Source organism: Pongo abelii, chromosome Y (assembly GCF_028885655.2).
Source record: "Pongo abelii isolate AG06213 chromosome Y, NHGRI_mPonAbe1-v2.0_pri, whole genome shotgun sequence".
In the NCBI taxonomy this organism is placed as follows: Eukaryota; Metazoa; Chordata; class Mammalia; order Primates; family Hominidae; genus Pongo; species Pongo abelii.
In genome coordinates, this window is record NC_072009.2 from 43,179,134 (window position 1) to 43,197,493 (window position 18,360).

At 43.2% G+C, this 18,360-nt stretch overlaps 1 pseudogene; it reads left to right on the top strand.

Annotated features, from left to right (window-relative positions):
• Positions 1–1,241: 1,241 nt before the first annotated feature.
• On the top strand, positions 1,242–15,969 carry LOC129053261 (adenylate kinase isoenzyme 6-like; annotated as a pseudogene).
• The last annotated feature ends 2,391 nt before the right edge of the window (positions 15,970–18,360 follow it).

The following is an 18,360-nucleotide window of genomic DNA, read 5'->3' on the forward strand; positions in this document are numbered from 1 at the left end:
CTAATTTTTTGTGTTTTTAGTGGAGACGGGGTTTCACCGTGTTAGCCAGGATGGTCTCGATCTCCTGACCTTGTTATCCGCCTGCCTCAGCCCTCCAAAGTGCTGGGGTTACAGGCAGGAGCCACCGCGCCAGTCCCCATACACGTAATTTTTTAAACATGGACTTGGCAAAGCTTCAGGAATTATTGGAAACCATTTAGTTCGTGTATTTGCCCTGTGTGTGTGTGTTTGTTTTTTTTTTTTTTTTTTTTTTTTTGAGACGGAGTTTTGCTCTCGTTGTCCAGTCTGGAGTGCAATGGCGCGATATCCGCTCACCGCAACCTCCACCTTCCGGGTTCAAGTGATGTTCCTGCCTCAGTCTCCCAAGTAGCTGGGATTACAGGTATGCGCCACCACGCACGGCTCATTTTGTATTTTTAGTAGAGACAGGGTTTCACCATGTTGGTTAGGCTGGTCTGAACTCCCGACCTCAGGTGGTGTGGATGCCTCGCCCTCCCAAAGTGCTGGGATTATAGGCATGAGACACCATGCCCAGCCAACTCTAACCAATTCTAGAACTTGGCTTGCCTTCTTATGTACCTTATAAAAGCCTTTCCTGCATGTTTCTCGGGTGGACTACAAATCATGGCTGGGTGCTTTCCATTTCACTGATCACTGTTTGCTCAAATAAACTGGTTAACATTTTAACATGGACTCTCTTTATTTTTATTTTATTATTATTATTATATTATTATTATTATTATTTTGAAACAGAGTCTCGCTCTGTTGCCCAGGCTGGAGTGCAGTGGCGCGATTTCGGCTCACTGCAAGCTTCGCCTCCAGGGTTCACGCCATTCTCCTGCCTCAGCCTCCCGAGTAGCTGGGACTACAGGCCCCAAAGTGCTTGGATTACAGGCGTGAGCCACCGCGCCCTGCTCAACTCCCTTTAATTTTTAACAAGAGAGAATGGAGACCCCTGGGGCCACAGCTCCTCCAACGCACACTGCCAGTCATGTTTCTGCCCTTATGACCCACTGGCATCCCTGAACAATCTGAAGAGTACTCGGAGTTGTGGGCGCACAACGGAACGCTGCACAGGGAGAGGACAGGACTGCACTAGGTGGGACTCGGGGATCCCCACTGCAGGCCCAGCCACCATCTTGTCGCCACAGGAGACTGACCGCCAAGCTGCACGGGAGACTGGGAGCTGACTGTGGAGAGGCCAGTCCTGCCGGTTTCACAGCCTGCTCTCTTCTCTCGGGATGCCGAACCCCCGTACTCACCATTTCACAGCTTGCAGGATGCCCTGGTATCTTAGCTATGCATCAGCAAGTACCTGCAGATTACAGGGCTATTAACAGAGACTGTGAGGAAGTCGCCTGGAGCTCCCAACGTGGAGAAGGCTGAAGAGGAGAGACGGTTCCCAAGTTCCGGCGCAAGGGAGAGAAAAAGTTCCCGCCAAATGCTGGAAGCCACGCCCTCCCTTCCTCTACAACTGCATGCCTGATGGGGCGGTTCCCACGCCACTGCCACTGATTGGATAAAGTTCCAGGGCCCACCCACTCCCGCTCCTCCCCCCACTCTTGCCCCTCCCCCCACTCCCCCTCAGCCTTAGTGCCTTTTTTTTTTTTTAAATTAAGTTCTGGGATACATGTGCAAAACGTGCAGGTTTATTCCATAAGTTTACATGTGCCATGGTGGTTTGCTGCACCTATCTCAAACTCCTGACCTCAGGTGATCCACCCACCTCCGCCTCCCAAAGTGCTGGGATTTCAGGCGTGAGCCACCTCGCCCCTCTGCTGCACCTATCAATCCGCCATCTATGTTTTGAGCCCCACGTGCTTTAGCTGTTTCTCCTAATGCTCTCCCTCTTCTTGACGCCCATTCTCAGACAGGCAGCAGTGTGTGATGTTTCCCTCCTTGTGTCCATGTGGTTTCAGCGTTCAACTTCCCCTTATGAATGAGAACATGTGGCGTTGGATTTCCTGTTCCTGTGTTAGTTTGCTATGGATGATGGTTTCCAGTTTCATCCATGACCCTGCAAAGGACATGAACTCATCTTTTTATGGCTACATAATATTCTATGTTGCATATGTGCGTAATTTTTTTCTCCAGTCTATCACTGACGGGCATTTGGGTGGGTTCCAAGTCTTTGCTATTGTAAAGAATGCAGCAATAAACACACATGTGCATGTGTCTTTATACTAGAACGATTTATAATGCTTTGGGTATATACCCAGTAATGAGATTGCTGAGTCAAATGATATTTCTGTTTCTAGATCCTTGAGGAATTGTCACACTGTCTTCCACAATGATTGAACTAATTTACACTTCCACCGACAGTGTAAAAGTGTGTCTATTTCTCCACAGCCTCACCAGCATCTGTTCATTCCTGACATTTTAATAATTGCCATTCTAACTGGCGTGAGATGTTATCTCACTGTGGTTTTGATATGAAGTTCTGTAAGGACCAGTGAAAATGAGGTTTATGTTTCTTTGTCACATAAATGCCTTTTTTATTATTTATTTATTTATTTGCTTATTTATTTATTTGTTTATTCATTGAGATGAAGTCTTGCTCTGTTACCCAGGCTGCAGTGCAGTGGCAGGATCTCAGCTCACTGCAATATCTGCTTCCCAGTTTCAAGTGATTCTCCTGACTCAGCCTCCTGAGAAGCTGGGGTTACAGAGGCCCACCCAAACGCCCAGCAAATTTTTTGTATTTTTAGCACAGACGAGGTTTCCCCAAGTTGGCCAGGCTGGTCTTGTGATCCTCCTGCCTCAGCTTCCCAGAGTGCTGGGATTACAGGCCTGAGACACCTCGCCCAGCCAAATGTCTTCTTTTGAGAAGAGTCTGTTAATATCCCTTGCCCACTTTCTCATGGTGGTGTTTGTTTTTCCTTGTGAATTTGTTTATATTCCTTCTACATTCTGGATATTAGAGCTCTGTCAGATGGATAGATTGCAAAAATTTTCTGCCATTCTGTAGGCTGCCTGTTCACTCTGATGACACCTTCTTTTGCAGTGCAGAAGCTCTTTAGTTTAATTAGATCTAATTTATCAATTTTTCTTTGTTGCAATTGCTTTCAGTGTTTTAGTCATGAAGTCTTTGTCCATGCCTATGTCCTGCATGAAATTGCTTAGGTTTTCTTCTAGGGTTTTTATGGTTTGGATTCTTACATTTAAGACTTTAATCCAGCCAGGTGCATTGGTTCACGCCTGTAACATGAGCACTTTAGGAGGCTGAGGCAAGCAAATCACAAGGTCAGGAGTTTGAGACCAGCCTGGCCAACATGGTGAAACTGCGTTTCTACTAAAAATACAAAAAAATTATCTGGACGTAGTGGTGGGTGCCTGTAATCTCAGCTACTTAGGAGCTGGAGGCAGGAGAATTGCTAGAAAGGTATTTCCATTTCTATTTGAAAACGGAGGTTGCACTGAGCCGAGATCAATCCACTGTACTCCAGCCTGGACAACAACGTGAGACTCCATCTCAAAAAAAATCCATGAAACAAAAAACTTTATTCCATCTTGAGTTAATGTTTGTATAAGATGTGAGGAAAGGATCCAATTTCTGTTTACTGCATATGGATAGCCAGCTTTTTCAGCACCATTTGTTAAATAGCGATTTTTTCCCCTTTGTTCTTTTCGGTCAGGTTTATTGAAGATCAGATGGTTGTAGATGTGTGGTGTTTTCTGAGGTGTCTGTTCTCTTCCATTGGTCTATATATCTGTTTTGTACTAGGACCATGTTGTTTTGGCTGCTATAGCTTTGTAATATAGTTTGAAGTTGGGTAGCATGATGACTCAAGCTTTGTTATTTTTGCTTAGGATTGTATTGGGTGAACAGGCAAACAGGCTTCAATAGTTGGAGTCACATGCCCAGAGTATCATAGCTAATAAAGAAGTGAGCTGAGACTTGAAATGCACTTGTTATTTCCTTTTCCTGAGTCTGTTGCACAATGCATCTTAGCAGCTATTTAAAGGTAGGAAGTAGAACATTTGGACACATTTTTCACAACTTTTTAAGCATTTTGTTAATGCAGGAAAGACCCTCGTCCCATCTCTAAACCCCTCTCTCATCACACTGTACCCCACTGCTGACCACATCCTGAGGTGGCCATTAGGAATCAGGTGGGAAGCAAGGGCTGGGAATAAATAAGCGAGAATTATATTGCCCAAATTTGCTCATCTAAGAAAGGCTCCTCAACCATTCTGTGTGAGGAGGTTATTCCAGGGTAGTTGTGCTCTGACTGTGCTGCATCTCAGTCTGATTTCTGTTTTTGAGAATCACTGTATTACTCTTATTAACGGGGATAATTTTCTTTCTTCTTGAAAACAACCAACTGTCCTCTGCAGTTGTCCTGCTTTGGGTTGCTAGTTTAGATTCTGAAGGTAGTGGTGAGAAAATATTTGGGCTGCATTTAGAATACCTCGTTCACAGCTGGAGGACATATAGAAATTTTTAAATACTATCTAACTGTTTTCACAATAACCATTATATTTAACTGTGGTAGCTTGGAGGGCAGGGCTGGACACAGATGACACAATATTCAAAGCTTAATTTGATTGTATTTTTTTGTTTCATTTTGCTTTGTTTTTGGATATAAGGTCTCGCTCTGGTGCCCAGGCTGGAGAGCAGTGGTACAATCATAACTTATAATTTGGTTGTAACGGTTCTTTAAGATATATATTTTTGGCTGAGTTTTGTAGCTCACAGCTGCAATCTAAACACTTTGGGAGGGAAAGGTGGGATGATTGCTTGATCTCGGAAGTTCAAGACCAGTCTGGGCAACATAAGTAGGCTCAGTTTCTAGAAAACAGTTTACAAATTGTCTGGGTGTAGCATTTCTTGCCTGTAATTGAGAGGCTGAGGTGGAAGCATGACTTGAGCCTAAGAGTTTGAGGCTGCAGTGTCCCATGATTCAGCCACTGCACTGTAGCCTAGATGACAGAGTGAGACCTGTATGTGTATGTGTGTGTGTGTGTGTGTATATATATTTATATATATATAAAATATATGTACGTTAAAAAATTATATATACATATATAAATATATACATATACACACATATGTATATACATATACATACATATATGTGTATACATACATATATACACATACATACATATATAATATATACACATACATACATATATAATATATACACATATATACGTATATACGTATATATACATATACGTATATACGTATATATACATATATACATATACATACATATATACATATATACATTTATATATATATAATATATGTATGTTTAAAAAATAAAATATATGTATGTTATAAATAAAATATATGTATGTTAAAAAATTCAAGCATGGGAGATAAGTGAAAGTCCACAGTGAAGGATGTGGAGAAAGGTGAGTATGGCTCCAGCAACTCAGTGAGACTTGTTTTACCATCTTGAAGAATAGCCCATCCACATTGAAACCATAGCCTAGCACAAGCCAGTTCTCACACTACACCTGCTGGGATACCACTATGTACCCTTGTTAAAAAAATAACATATTTCACCCAAGAGAAGGAGAAAATGAGGGTTTCACATTCAAAGCCTTTATTTATTTTTTTTTATGAAACAACAGCCACTTGTCATTTGAGTTGTCCAAAGGTGACTGACAGCACTAATACACTTAAGGAATTAACCAAAGAAAATAGGCCTCTCAGGTGAGGAGAAGGCACAATGGTAACTAAACCCAATCCATTCTCAGCTTTGCATGGTGAAGGCATCTCAAGAAGTGGTGTTATCCGTGTGAACAGTGTTCACTGCACAAGCCCAGGGGAAAGGAAATTCTAAGACAAAGAGCACTCTCTATATACTTCAAAAGACATTCAGCTATACACGTGGCTGATGACCAGAATACTCTGCAGAGGGATTGCTGAGAAGCAGCCACCAGCTGTAAAAGCTTTCAACTCTTCCTCTCATAAGGACAGGCCACCCCCACAAGCACCCACCCCGAGCACCATGGGCTCCGGTCGTCAGGTGCACCTGGGGGACTGCCTTCCTCCCATCTCATTAGCTCTCCAAGAGTGTCCAGATCACTCTAAAACCTACCCTAGGATGGCCATTTGTAGATTCTCCTCCATTCTCCCAGCACAGTGTGACTTCTGAAGAGTGCTGCCCAATCCTCTTACCTCAACTCATGTGTCAAGGGCCGGTTCCCAGGCAGTTAGTTGTCCAGTGACCGAACAGGCTCAGCATGCCCAGGGCACAGCCCCACAGCCTGGCACCTCTCCCCCACCTAGTCTTCATGCTGGCCTTTTCTCTTCTGTCACCAATGTCAGGTGAGGTTCACCAGAGCTACACTCATGAGCCTGGAAAATGACAGGTGGGTGAACTCCAACTGAGTGCCTGTTACTCCACCCTCTTATCTCCCACACAAATGACATTATAAGCATAATTTTACATTTGATCTAATTTATACATATTCTTCTTTTCATAACATTTCTGACAACAGCCGTCACAACCAAATGAGTCTTGGTTACAGAACACATGGCCGAGGCTGTTGTAGCAGGTTTCACTTACTTTATTCCAATGTGAAATGAAAATGTGATGGTTTAAAGACAAGAAAAAGTTATTTATCAAGTGTGGGGTTTCTGCACTTGCTAGTTCATGCTCACTTCGTTTGAAACAAGGTATCTGGACAGACCATATTCATAAGTAGCTCTATGCAAAACCCCAGACAGAAGCCCCGGTCAGACACATCTCCCTCAGGCTCACAGGGTGGCAACCTCCCCCTCCATGTTGGGCTCTGCCAGCAGGAAAGGTAAGGAGCACAGACAGGGGGTGACAGGGAGCAGCCCAGAGCCTTAGGGATCCCCAAACTTGCCAGAGCTGGTCTCTGTAGATGGGGCTGTGTGGCAAGGATCAGGTAGGGAGCTGGGCTACACAGAGAGGTGACAACCACCCCTGTATCTCTAAATTTCCACCAGGATCCATGATCCAGCCCTGCTTTCCCCCAGGCCCTTCACTCACCCATCCCCTCTGTGTGTTAGGTGGCTCAGGTCAAACTGGGAGGATGATACATTCAGATTGTAGCTTCCAGGTATTCCCATCTGGCATTCAAGGAGTAGGGAGGCAAGTCAGCGCCTGTGGTGGTGCCTCTTGCTATGTCTGAGGGCAGGCAGGCCAGGATTGGACACGTGGATGTCTGCGTGACCACCACTGCTGTCTCCCTCCCCATCACTCAGAGCTACAACCAGGCCTGGCCTATCACGATTAATAAAACCACTGCAGCTCTCATCCTGTCACAAAACTAATGTGCACCCAGTGCCAGCCCTACACAGATCTCTGGCTTCCTATTCCAGGACACAGAAAAGCCTCTTATCTTTTCTATTTAAATCCAGATTATAAGCCAGATTGAGCCTGGGGATAGTGGCAGCAAAAGCAGCAGCCAGATGTATACACTCCAGGTGTATACACTCATGGCTTGGGCACGTTCCACAGTTGCTGGAGGATGAGGCCTGAGAGGCACCTGTTTCCCAGCTGCTAACTGATGTCCACACACTCCATTCATGTGTCTTCATTTAGGTCTCTGCATCAAATATTCCTTGAGCCATTGCCAACACATCGTTTGGGAGGCATTGTTTATTGCAGCACCAGCCCCTACTTCTTCTAAAGGCAGTCAGGAGCTATCAGGTCAGCTCCTAATCCCCCATGACAAAGGTTCTGTCCTCTTGCCAGTGCTCACATCCAGCAGCACCATCTCAGGATGTTTTTTTCAAACACAAGCAGTGTGAGGTAGCAGGCATGGCATGACAGGCTCAGGACCATGGGCGGCTGACTGCTGGAGAAGCAGCACAGGACAGATACTTCTGTGGGTGGTGCCATAACAAGCCAAGGTGGCTTCAGCCCCTGCCCACCACAGCCCCAGCCCAGATGGCATTCAAATTTTCCGAGATGGTATTGGGGTGCCTGATGCCCATCACTGACCCGCTAATTAGCTCTGCCTTGGGTGGTTACTCAGGAGAGGGTGTGTGGTGTGTAGATCAAGGGTGGGCATCACCTCACAGCCAGGGTCCACCTGACTGCAGACCAGGAAGCAAGTCTAGGCAGCTCTTCTCTAGACACTTGGCCTCATCACCTATGGCTGCACTTTCTGTGTATACTTTGCACAAAGGTAGCAAAAAGAGTTCAACAGTACCTGTTGTGACATGAAGTCTATGCTCCCTTAAGACCTAAAATATTGTTGTCTTAAGCCCTCTTTCTTCTAATAAAATTTTTACAAATACACAAATACAAGCTTGAAATTACCATAAATGAAATATTAGGATATTTTAAACCCATAAATGAACAGACAAACATGAAAACAGTCACTGTTTGGTTGCAGAGCACACCGTCAGGCAGCAATGCTCAGATGAGCAGACAGGCCGCAGATCCCCCACCCCATGATGTTCCGTCCCACTTGGCAGAGCTTTTGCATTGGCCATTCCCCACTGCTTTCTAGTGAGATGTCCAAGGTGAAGTGAGTGTTGAAGGCTGTACAGCTGATGGAACTGACTGCCTTGCACACATTGAAAATCACCCCCTGGCTCCAAGGGTCAGCTGTGTTGACACCTCTTGATGGGAGGTAGTGCCAAGCCACCATCAGTGTGCCTGGGTTGCCCTGGTCTACATACCCCAGCTCCTTGCTGGGATGTCTGCCTTCTTCTCTCAGGGGCTGGGACATAAGCCACCTCTAGAAATGACCTGCTGGCTGGACAGGCTGGGCACTCTCCCCCAGCATCCTCAGCAGCCCTGCCTAAGCTGTCACCTGTGCTGATGCTCTCCAGGGTAAGATTAGGGGAAATTTTTCAAGGCAACTCTTTCCCCCTAATTTCTCTATCTTAATAACAGCACTGATAACTTTTAAGCCCTAGTAAGCTGAACCTGTAAGACAAATGGGGTCCTGCCTTAGAAGGGCCATGGTTGGGCAGTGTGTGCCCAGGTGAGAGCCCATTGGTTGTTACTGAAGGGGGAGAGATGGATGGTCCTGGCCACTTAGCCTAGTGAAAAGTAGGGCCTTCTCCTTCCAGAGAATCAAAGTCTCAAAGGCCAGAAAATGATGCTTGGGTGGTCTGCCAAGAAACAGAAGGCTAGAAGGCCTTGCAGGGAACACCAGGCAACCTTCAGGGTGACTGAGAGGGCTGGGCTCATTCCTGTTTTCCTTGTTTTCATTCTGTCAGCAAGAAAACCTGCCTGCAGATGGTAGGTGGGCCTGAGGCTGCCAGTCAGTCACTAGGGGCTGTAGGCACTTTGACTGTGGTTCTTTCTTGAAGCAGCCACTAAGGCCTGTTCTTGCAGAGTGGTTCCCTCATTGTCTGCAGCTCCTTTTTTCAGTCCTGGGACCATAGAGGGACCAGGGAGGAAGGCAAGGGCTCAGCCTGTGCCCCACAGTGTGCTCTGAGAAGTCTCCCTTTTCTTTCTTTCTTCTTTTTTTTATTTTTTTTCCAGATGGAGGAGAAGTCTCTTTCGTTACCTGCCTATGGACAGCCTCAAACTTCCAAATGAACAGACCCAGCATGGAGCCTTCAGGAAAGTGCACGGAATTCTGTCTAGTACCCAGGAGGAAGGGGGTTCCCACTGAGGTCTGGAACAGTCTGCATGCCCCTGTTCAGGAATGTTCTCCTCATAGTACAGCCTCAAGCTGTAGGCATTCTCTGTGTGCACACAGTCCATGGCAGCCTCTGCCTGGGGAGCCATCCAGCTGCACACGTGCAATGGAGCAGTGACCTCAGTGAGTGTGTGGTGCTGGACCTTGTGACAAGCAGGGGAGGGGGAGATACACAGCCCACCGAGCCCAGAACCCTGCCATAGGCTTCTTCTCTAAGACTTCCATCTCCTCTAGGATCTTCTTGCTCTGAGAATCTGCCCTGAAGTCAGATGGAAGCAAATGGCCAACACTCCCAGGGATGCCCCCTGTCACATGGACAGCTCCCTAGAGGGGACTCAAGCAGTGGGGGCAGATAGTTTGGGCAGAAGCTCTGGAGTTTTGGCTGGCTGCTTCATCCCGTAAGCATCTGTAACTTGACACAAGACAGGGGAGATGAAACAGTGACAATACTTTTATTTTATTTTATTTTATTTTATTTTACTTTATTTTATTTTATTTTATTATTTTTTGAGAAGAAGTCTCACTCTGTCACCCAGATTGGAGTGAATCAATGTGATCTGAGCTCGCTGCAACCTTCACCTCCCGGGTCCAAAGAATTCTGCCTCAGCATCTTGAGCAACTGGGACTACAGGCATGCATCAACACACCCAGCTAATTTTTGCATTTTTCATAGAGACAGAGATTCACTGTATTGGCCAGGCTGGTCTTGAACTCCTGACCTGGTAATCCACCCACTTTGGCCTTCCAAAGTATTGGGATTACAGGCATGAGCCACCAAGCCAGGCAGACTTACCTTTTCTTTCATGGCATGACAAAGTGTTTTGTGAAGTTCAGGCTGTTGTACTTGAGCAGCTCCAGTAGGGAATGGCTTAGGAAGCAAGGGCTGGTGGGCTTGCGGTTGAGCAATAGGCTGTAGGCCTACAAGGAGGAAGTGGGCACTGAGCACATGCACTGGTTATCTGTCCACAGACCCAGAAAAAGTGACATCCCAGGAGTCTGTAGGGAGCTGGCAGAGACACTGGATCCAGTAAAAGCCCCATGCAGATGCAGTGATGGGGCCCTTCTGGTCCTTGTCTGTAATTACAAAGAGGTACATGAAGTCCCCTTGCATCTTGCAGTTTCCAGGAAGTGGGTTCCAGCTGCTCATGTTAGGCACTTTCAGTCACTGAAAGTGCTTCAGGAATGGTCAAGTAGAATTAAGCTCTTCATCTCACTGAGGACCCTCTTCTTTGTTCCCTTTGGGAGTTCCACCTTCCAGTCATGGCTCTGGAGACACAGTGGCTCCTCCTGGGTCCCTAGAAAGATGTACTCAGGTGGCACACAGTCAGTTAGATTCATCTCCAAGCCATTCTTTCACTTCTTATTGTTTGAGGGACTTGAGGCCTGTGGTCAGCACAGGGCCACCCAAGGCCAGCTGTCTCCACCTAAATTTGACCCTGGTTTGAGTGCCTCTAGGCCAGACCCCTCCAGGTGGGAAAACCTGGTCCTCAGCTTCTGGTCTTCATGCTCCCTTCCCCTCTTTTCAATCTTGGCCCCAATGTCTCCCCCACCACTAAAGTCATTGGAGAAGATGCTCAGGAAGAACAAGGAGCTTTAGTCAGCCCTGCTGAAGGTGGCACATGGGTCCAGGCCCTTAAGCTGCTCTTTGATGTGGTTCATGTGGAAGCAGGCCTTGAATAGTGTGTGTAACTCTTTCAGGGAGAGGGAAATAGGATGTTACCAGGGCCCTGTACCCTTAAACATCACATCTAGCACAGAAAATATTTTGTAAGATACTTTCACGGGTGATTTTAACTTTCAAATTTAGGCTTCCATTTTCAAATTCCATAATGAACACATAAGGTGGGGTTCTAATTTCAACACACACACCCACACTCACACAAACACACACTCCTGTCTGCTAGTGGGCAGGGATCCTTTCTTACAAAGAATCTTCTACCAAATGCCTCTGAAGCACTCATGGGCCTTGAGGAGCTGACAAGGCTAACTGCTTTTTTTGCACTAGTGTCTTGGGTAGATGGAACATTTAGAGCTGCCTTTTTGGGCAGCCCTCATGCAGGGGTGTGCTGAGGACTCCCCAGGGACTCCAACTTCAGGACCATCTTCCAGTATGGGTTGCATAGAATTTTAATGGTGGCTGTTTTGGGAAAGAGAAAAGATTCTGTGATCAATTATGGGCATCACTGAGCTCCAAATCTTTTCCACAATTGCTCTTAGCAAGCAGGTAGACCCTGGGAACATGAGTGGCTTTTACCCAGGGAACATGAGTACATGAGAGATTTTGCTTTACAACCAGGTGAATCTCACCACAGCAGTTGGTGCTGCACTGGGCAGATTTCTGCACTCAAATACTGTGAATCTTTTTAAGTTTTTTTTTCCCAAGACATCATTTATCTTTATAGAATTTTATTGGGCTGATATCAAGCCTGGCTTTGTATTGCCTGATTTTTTTAGAATCACAACTCTGTTCTTTAACTTGTGGGATATGAAGTTATAAGGTGTTGGTGGGACAGGCTGAGAAGGAGGCCTGGGCTCGAATCCTACATTCACATGCTTATCTGTGACACAAAGACCTCCGAAGAGTGGGGAAGTGCTGCCTCGCCCTTCTTTTGGGATCCCTCCTCTAGGCCGTCTACCCAACTTCCAAACCAGCCTTCCCTCTTACACAGCCCTGAGCTCCCTGCAGGTCCTCACTGTTTTGCAGCCCTGGGAAGTTGTTTGGCATGTTGTTGTCCAGGTGCAGTGAGAAGCAGGTGCAGTGTCACAGATCTTCATGGACCATCAGCACCGGCTAAATCTCCTGCAACATCTCCTTAAGGGACATCTGCAGGGAGAAGGCCCCAGCAACTCTGATGAGAAACCGCATGACTGGAAGAAAGGACTTACCGTTTCCCCAGCCCAAAGCCCTGAGAATCATGCCCAAAATTCTCAGTTTTCCACTTTTTGAATATTTAATTCCTCTTAGAATCCCAGACCCCCTCTATAAACGCCAGGCTTACCTACACCTGTCTGTGTGTGCAGAACAGAACCTGGCCACATTGACTATTCCTGCAGACCAAGAAAAATCCCTATGCAGAGTGGGGGAGATGGGAGAACTAAGGGAGACAAAATGGCAGCTTTGTCTCATCCCTTGCCCAGTGCTAAGGTCCCCAAGGCAAACAGCTTTTGCCTTCAACTTCAAGTTAACAGCATACAAAATATACTCATTTTTACTTCCCCCACTCTCTTACTAATGTTACAAATTATATCTCTATATATTGTGTCTATTTTCACAGATATTTAAGAATTTTATGCACCATTATTATTACAATAGCAAATTTTATATCGGTGTATATACTTATATTTAACAGAGAGCTTTATATTATCATATGGTTTTATGATGCTGTCCAGCATCATTTAATGTTTCAACATAATTGACTCTCATTTGTATTTTTTTCTAGGGTTATTCTAGCAGTAAGCAACTTTAGATTTTTTATTTTAAACTTAGAAAGGTTTTCTTTTTTTCTAATTTTTGAAGTATAGTGTTTTCCAGATCAATTATTCTTGGTTACTGGTATGTTTTATTTCATCACTGAAATGGGTAAGGGTCTCAGCATGACCTCTATTTCTCCTAAATAAGATTTATGTCATTTTCTTCCTATATTCTTTTTATAAGACTCTTTCTCTGAATATATTGGTCTACTTGATCGTGTCCAGTAAGTCTCATATTTCACACTTATTTTTTCCATTTTTTTCAAAAATTTGTTTCCAGGCTTAAATGTTTGTGAATAATATATGTTTAATTTCCTGATTCCTTTTTTGCTCCATTGTTTGCTGTTGTGTCTCTGTAGTGAATTTGTAAATGCCAGTTATTGGATCCTTCAATGCCACAATTTCTGTTGGGTTTTTAGAAAAATGTTTCATCTCTTTGTTGATATCATATTTTGGTCATTTATTATTTTTAAATGTTATCAATTGTTTACTTTTGTTTTATTTTTGTTCACTGAGACTGTTTCATTATTTTTAATTCTTTATCAGATATGCAAAAATCTTCATTTCTTAAGATTCAACTTCTGGATATTTATTCTGTTTCTTCCAGTGAAGTGTATTTTCCACCATCTCTGTATGCCTTGTAATTTTTTAATAAGATCTGGAAAATTACACAACATCCATCAAATGTAGCACTTAAAACCTGGCATGGTTGGGCATGGTAGCTCATGCCTGTAATCCCAGCATTTTGGGAGGCTCATACGGGCAGATTACTGGAGGCCAGGAGTTTGAGACCAGCCTGGCTAACATAGCAAAACCCGTCTCTACTGAAGATACAAAAAAAAATTAGCTGGGCATTGTGGTGTGCACCTCTCATCCCAGCCACTCAGGAGACTGAGAGAAGAGAATCACTTGAACCGAGGAGACGGAGGTTGCAGTGAGCTGAGATCACTCCACTGCACTCCAGCCTGGGTGACAAAGCAAATCTCTTTCTCAAAACACACACACACACACACACACACACACAAATACTGGCTTAGTAAAGGGGGATATTGACAGCACTCAGCCAGGCTATAGATTCTGGGTGCTTCACAGATGCATTCTCAGATATGTCTTCTCTGGATCTGTGTGTATTTCTCAGTTAAAGGGAATTTGTTTCATTGTTTTTAGATGGATTACCTATTTTCTTCCCCAGTTGACTCTCTGTGGTATTACAGTTTCTCTAGTGCTGCAATTTTCTTTCTTCTCATCAGACACAACTGTCATTTGTATGACTCCATCATGTCCTTCAGCACTCCATGTCAGGAAAGACAGAATGTATTCATTAGGCAATCTCTCCAAAAGACAAACATTTCAACACATACACTACAGTGTTAATTCTTTCCTGAGGAAGATGCTGGGAGTTGGGCATTTTCTGGTGAGCCCAATTACTATTGTGGGGAAGGAAAAAAAAGAAAAAACTTTGGTGGATATTCTGTAGCAAAGAAAAAATTCCTGCAGTGTGGAAAGAGAGGAGGCAACAGCCATATACAAAGCAAGGTGAAAATAAATGAGCAGGTAACACATGGAAGAGGTCCAAAAGTCACAGAGAAAACCAGAGTTTAAGTATGGTTTAGTCATCCCTATTCCAATGGAAATTGTTTTAGAAAAGTGTAATTTTATTTTTCTTGCTGTCACAGAGAAACATGTTCCTGTCCCATGCTTACTATTCTCTTCAATCTTCTACGGCTTCTTTTCTCCCTCCCAGAATCTTCCAGTGCATTCACACTGAAAACCAAAGTCCTCCCAGAATCTGTAAGAACCTACATGATCTGACTAGTTTTCATTAGTTTTGAGAATCTGGGGAAATGTGTTCACATTTCTGGAGACCTCTATGTTATGCAATTTTTTAATAAATATGTGGTGTCTGAAGTCAAATGTGTGTGAAGGGAGTTGTGGAGGCATTGGGATTTGGTTTAGAAATTCCAAGAACAGTAGTGCAAAGGACATGTGAACAGGCACTCGGAGCCCTCGCGGCAAGCCATCATTGCTTCTGAACATCCTTCCCACCGGTACACCAGCGGGTGGAAGAATCACACTAGGCAAAGAACTTGCATGAATATCAGGATTGAAATACATTGATGTGGGTGATTTATCTGGAGAAGAGCAATTGTATGATGGCTATGTTGAAGAGTATGGTTGTCCCATTTTAGATGAAGACAGAGTAGTTGATGAGTTAGATAACCAAATGAGAGAAGGTGGAGTTATTGTTGATTACCCTGGTTTTGATTTCTTCTCTAAACGCTGGTTTCATATAGTTTTTGTGCTGAGGACAGATACCAATGTATTGTATGAAAGACTTGAAACAAGGGGTTGTAATGAGAAGACTTTAACAGACAATATTCAGTGTGAGATTATTCAAGATCTTTATGAAGAAGCCACAATATCCCACAAGGAAGAAATCATGCATCAGTTGCCAAGAAATATACCAGAAGAGCTAGAAAATAATGTAGATCAGATTGGCTGGGTGCAGTGGCTCACTCCTGTAATCATAGCACTTTGGGAGGCTAAGGCGCGTGGATCACCAGGCCAAGAGATCAAGACTATCCTGGCTAACACGGTGTAATTCCATCTCTGGTAAAAATACAAAAAAAAAAAAAAAAAAAATAGCCGGGACCTGGTGGTGGGTGCCTGTTGTCCTAGCTTCTCAGGAGGCTGAGGCAGGAGAATGGCAAGAACCTAGGATGTGTAGCTTGCAGTGAGCTAAGATCGCACCACTGCACTCCAGCCTGGGTGACAGAGCGAAACACCCTCTCAAAATAAATAAATAAATAAATAAATAAATAAAAATATATAAATAAAAAAGAAAATAACCTACATCAGATCTAGAAATGGATTGAACAGTGGATCAAATATTATAACTCTTGACTTATAAGACCAGCTGCTTTACAATCATTCTTGTTGATATTACTCTACTGACATCATAGAAATTGTTCAAGTATCAGCAACACTTTATTAAAATCATGTTGCAGGACTAGCAGCTGGATAGTACAGAGGTTTATGCCTGTGTTTCTTTTTCTCCGTGAGAAACCTAAACATCTGAAATATAATGAATATAGTATTATTAAGGATTGAGACAAAAACTCTACTTTTAAAACAAATTGCTAAGGAATAAATAAATCTGACAAAATGGGTGGATATGTTTTAAGTTTATTACAGAAAAAAATGCAGATGATCTCTTAAAATAAAACTAAAGACTAAAGAGTATTCCTTTTGTAAAGATAAATATCAGAGTATTCCTTTTTTTCTTTCTATAAATTAGAAAATAAGGGAAGTGTTGTACTCTATACAAAATTTAAAAGGCACAAAAGAGCATGTTGAAAAGTTAGGTCTCCCTTCCAGACCACAATATTCACAGGCACTCCAGGATCCTTCACTTTAGGAAATAATGTTACTGGTTTCCCGTATGTCTTTTGAGAGGTTTTATGCCTGGACAGTGTGTGTGTGTGTATATATATGTACAAATTTTTTAAGAATATACTAGTATATTGCACTCACTATTCTGTACCTCTCATTTTTACTAAATATATTTGGAGGTTATATCATATCAGTACAGAACTCCCTGTTCTTTTTTTTTTTTTTAGCTGAGATATACATATCATACAATAAAATTTACAATTTTGAAGTGTATTATCAGAATTGGATATGGTGACTTATGTCTGTAATCCCAGAAGCTGGGGAGGCTGAGGTGGAGAACTGCTTGAGGCAAGAGTTCAAGAACAGCCTAGGAACATAGTGAGACCTTAGCCTCTAATAACAAACATAAATGAAATATACAATCCATTGGTTTTTAGTTTACTAAAAGGTTATGACTGTCACCACTGTGGGGAGGCAGTGATGATAAAGGGAAATCCTACACCCTTTAGCAGTCACTCTGTATTCTTTCTTCCTCATCCCTTTGCAGTTACTAGTCTGCTTTCTGTATCTATGGATTTGCATATTCTGGATATTTCATATAAATGGGATTACACAATAAAAAAAGAAATTCCAGGAATACCAAAGAGAGACGACACATGTTTTCTGCTATATAATTTCACATCCTATGAAGGTTTAAGACATAATTCTACAAAAAAATTTGATGGAAAATCTTTATGTGCAAAAGTGTCTTGTTAAATATAAGAAAATTATTTTATGGAGAATTCTTTTTTATTATCAGGACCTAATTTTAAAAATTTAACCTCTGTATGCCAACAATATCTACTGTAGGGTGGCTTATTGTATGTAATCGTTTTATGGATTCCTTACAAAAACTTTTCCCATCGGGGAACTTAGAACACTGCTCTACATACATTGGATTTCCCATTCTTACCTTATTTCTCACTTATTATTTTGTGATTCTGTCTTCTTCAGCATGAAGATTATCATGACTGGGTTTTCACTTTCTGAATTGTCATATGTCTGTAATTTGTCTGTAATCTTAGTTTCAGAAGTTCTACAATAGCACGCTCAAGGCCTGGCATGGTCTCTCATGCATGTAATCCCAGCACTTTGGAAGGCAGAGGTGGACAGATCATGATGCCAGGAGTTTGAGACCAGCCTGGCCAACATAGTGAAACCCCAACTACTAAAAGTACAAAAATTATCCAGGTGTGCTGGAACGCACATGTAATCATAGTTACTCGGGAGGCTGAGGAAAGAGAATCACTTGAAATTCGGAGGCGGAGTTTGCAGTGAGCCGAGATCCTTCCGCTGTACACCAGCCTGGGCAGCAGAGTGACACCCTGCCTCAAAAAATAAATACATAAATAAAATAAAACAACATTCTCAAATGTATATGTTATATGTAAATTATATAATTTATTAAAATATTTGTCTTGTATGTTTCATCGACTTTAGGCACAATGTTATTACTAGCATTTTCTTCCATTTTCCTCAACTTTTACCTGAATAATAGCAAAACTAATTCCCAATTTTATTTTATATATCAATTTTTTTATACTCTATTTAAAATATGTATAGTTATTGTATTTAGAAATGTAAGACTTTTCTTCTAAAGGCTAGATTACAGCCTTACCATTTTGAAAGAAAAGCAACAATGGGCCAGGCACAGTGGCTTATGCCTGTAATCCCAGCACTTTGGGAGGCCAAGCTGGGCGGATCACCTGAGGTCAGAAGTTTGAGACAAGCAGCCTTGACCAACATGGAGAATCCCTGTCTCTGCTAAAAATACAAAATTAGTTGAGCATGGTGGCACATATCTGTAATTCCAGTTGCTCAGGAGGCTGAGACAGGAGAATAGCTTGAACCTGGGAGGCGGAG